Source organism: Lissotriton helveticus, chromosome 5_1, assembly GCF_964261635.1.
Source record: "Lissotriton helveticus chromosome 5_1, aLisHel1.1, whole genome shotgun sequence".
NCBI lineage: Eukaryota > Metazoa > Chordata > Amphibia > Caudata > Salamandridae > Lissotriton > Lissotriton helveticus.
In genome coordinates this window covers 505740105-505743839 of record NC_136065.1, presented here as the reverse complement: position 1 = coordinate 505743839, position 3735 = coordinate 505740105, and the positions used below count along the sequence as shown (strand labels likewise).

Below are 3735 nucleotides of genomic sequence, written 5' to 3'. Positions count from 1 at the left end.
TTCACTTCTCTTGCACGAGAAAGAGGATTGCTCAATAAATAACAACTTTTATTGAAAACGCCCGTCTCTCTATTTCTCTGCACTCTGGTGAAACTAAGCATGCACGATTGACTGAGTGAAAGAGCTGTCTATTGTTTTCACACGACTCTGGAGATATACTCCTTATTCTGGAGGGAGCAAAGTTGTCATGTTAATGCGGTTGTCGGAAGCTAATCCCTTCTTGTCTATTCAGGAAAGTTAACTCCTTCTTGTTTACTCGAGAAAGTTTCTAGTGACCTCTGAGCTAGCTGGCATTCATAATTAAGTCTAACATATTCATTAGAGACCTAGTCGACCTCAGTCCTACGTCTAAACTATCGTTTATGTTATTCCAATGCGCAGAGCCTATTGGGAATATAGGAACTACACTACAGGTTCCCTCCGAAGTTTCCCTCAGGATAGCTGGAGCTTGGAGTCCCCAGTTTTATCTGGTAAAGCGAATGATTAGAGGTCTTCGGGCTGAAACGATCTCAATCTATTCTGAAACTTTAAATGAATAAGAAGCCTGGCTCACTGGCATGGAGCCGGGCATGGAATGCGAGTGCCTAGTGGGCCACTTTTGGTAAGCAGAACTGGTGCTGCGGGATGAACCAAACGGCAGGTTAAGGTGCCCGATGCCAACACTCATCAGACCCCAGAAAAGGTTTTGGTTGATATAGACGGCAGGACAGTGGCCATGGAAGTCGGAAACACCTGCTGAAACAACTAGCCCTGAAAATGGATGTCTCTGAAGCGTCAAGCCCACACCTGACCGTCGCTGGCGCTGAGAGCCACAGGGGCTAAGCCGAGTAGGAGGGCCGCTGCAGTGGGCAGAGAAGCCCAGGACAAGGGCCCGGGTGGAGCCGCCACAGATGCCGATCTTGGTGGTAGTAGCAAATATTCAAACGAGAAATTTGAAGGCTGAAGTGGAGAAGGGGTCCATGTGAACAGCAGTTGAACATGGGGCAGTCGGTCTTAAGAGATGGACGAGCACCATTCGGAAGGGATGGGCGATGGCCTGCGTGGCGGAGACGGGCACCCTCATAGCGTCTGTGCGGTAACGCAAATGATCCCGGAGAAGCCGGTGGGACCCTGGGGGAGAGTTCTCTTTTCTCTGTGAAGGGCAAGGCGCCCTGAAATAGGTTCACCCCGAGAGAGGGGCCCGAGCCTTGGAAAGAGTTGCTGTTCCAGCGGCGTCCTGTGAGCTCTTGCTGGTCCTTGAAAATCCAGGGGAGATGGTGTAAATTTTGCGCCAGGCTGTACCCATAGCCGCAGCAGGTCTCCAAGGTGAACAGCCTCTGGTATGTTGAAACAATGTAGGTAAGGGAAGTTGGCAAACCAGATCCGTAACTTCAGGATAAGGATCGGCTCTAAGGGCTGGGTCGGTCGGACTGGTGCGCCAAGTGGGGCTGGGTGCATGCCGCAGCTGGACGAGGCGCCGCCCTCCGGGGTGGCGGCGACTCTGGATGTGAACCAGGCCCTTCCTGTGGATCGCCCAGCTGCGGTGATCACCTCTCCCTTTGCCCCTTCCCCGGGGGTGCGGGCCGGCGTTCTTCCTCTGCCTGCACCTAGGAGCTGACTTAGAACTGGAGCACATCAGTGGAATCCAAATGTTGAATTAAAACAAAGTATTGCGAAGGCCCGAGGTGGGTGTTGACGCAATGTGATTTCTGCCCAGTGCTCCGAATGTCAAAGTGAAGAAATTTAATGAAGCGCGGGTAAACGGCGGGAGTAACTCTGACTTCCTTAACCTATTCTCAGTTGCAGTGGCCTCTACCTCCCAGTGGTCCCGCTGGTAACTGCCTCTATAGTGCTAAACTCTGCAAAGAGAGGTATATAGAGACAGGCCAAACAAGGTTCTATCATGGCGGTGAACGTGATAGTGAGAAATGGTGAAGCAAACTAACACAATTCCAGATGTTCCTGGAGATTAAAAACCCTGTTAAGATGGTGAACGGAGGTGCTGTCTTTTCCAGAAATCATTAACCTCCTCACTGAATTTGGCAAACCAGCACCTCTTCAAACAATGCAACAAGCAACAATGATTCAGGTCACAATATAGCACCTAGTTCACCCTCCGTAGCAGACGAAGACACAACAGTAGATCTCAGCAAAACCATTGAGTTTGTGTCCTCCTTAGCCAAGAATGACATTGTTACAACCAACTTTGAAAATGTACCTGATGTGTACAAGGTCAGCAAAGAATTAAATACAAAGAAAAGTGATTACACAATGAAAGTCACATATTGGAAATACCCAAACGAAAAGTATAAATGTGACTTGTGTGGAGACATTTTGGGAACTTTTAAAGAACTAAGAAAACATGTCTCTAACATGCATTAAGGCTTTTATCTCAAATTGTATTGCTTGAAATGTGAGAAAGACGCCAAATATCACAATATTCCATGCCATTATGCCAAATGTAAAGGAAGACCTCAAAAAGGAGAGCTGCCATTTCTGTGCAGCTTCAGTGACCTCAGATTCAGAACAAAGAATGGAGTTTCACAACATGCTCGGCATGCGCATCCAAGAGCACAAAATGAGGACAGAATAACAGCTCTAGCAAGCAGCAGCCCATCACAATTATGATCACAAGAAGAAATACTACTATTAGCAGAATTGGAAAAAGTGTATGAGAACAAGAGAAATATTAATGCACTGATGGTTCCACATTTTGACAATAAAAACAGAAAACAAATTGCAGAAAAAAGAAGAGATAGAAGAGATAAGAGCAAAAAATCAGCAAAGGATGTACTGCAAGCATCCAGACTTTATCAATCTAAAACGTGCACAAAAAATCTAAAACTTTGATGAGCTGAAGATTGAATCGCAGAAGTCGAACAGTACACCAAAAACATAAAGCAACATGATGCTGCTATGGATCTGATGGATGAGATGGTGACTTATATCTCCACTGATATAAGTCCTGCACCAGCAAATTGTAGAGAACCAGCAAGTGAACGCAATAATGAGCCTATGAACTCTGCTCAAGATGAACACCAGAATGCCTCAGTAGAAAGCAAGATACCAAAGAAAGACAAGAAAAATAGAAGGCTCAATCAGTTACACAAGAATAATTATGCAAAAACAAAGGGCAGCCATAAAGAATACCAGGCAATGTTTAAAATAGACAAAATGAAAATTTCAGGATTATCACTGATGAGGCAGAAGATGCCACTTGCCAAATCAGTGCTGATAAAATCTTCCAATATTACAGGACATTATTGAAACAGAAAACAAGAAAAACCCTAAATTCATCCCTATTGACTGGATATCAGATGTATTCGAAATTGGAAGATTATGTAAAGAATTCACACTGCTCAAAATAACTAATGCCTTCGATGAATCAGATTTAAAGAAAGCAGTGGGGCCTAGTAAGATTGGCCTAAATGACGTGCATAACAAGTAACCTAGACTGCTGCCCAGAATCTTATCATCTTGATTATTTTTTATTTTTTATTTTTTTAAAACAACTCCAATACAGCAAGAGATATACGTATTGCACAACAATAACAACAGGAAAAAAAATGAGAGCATGAAAATAAATGAAAGAAAGAAAGAGAAAGGTACAGAAATCTTCAGTAATAAATACTTTCCGAATATAAAAAAAACAAGACAAATGGAGAAAGAGAAGGGATCATATACTGTCATACATAAAGCATATTAAATAAGGTTTAGGGCATTCAGTTTGAGATTACTGCGTTGCTCCAGGCAGTG

General features: G+C 44.1%; 1 pseudogene; it reads left to right on the top strand.

Annotated features, from left to right (window-relative positions):
- Nucleotides 1–255: 255 nt before the first annotated feature.
- On the top strand, nt 256–1322 carry LOC144756768 (28S ribosomal RNA; annotated as a pseudogene).
- Nucleotides 1323–3735: the final 2413 nt, after the last annotated feature.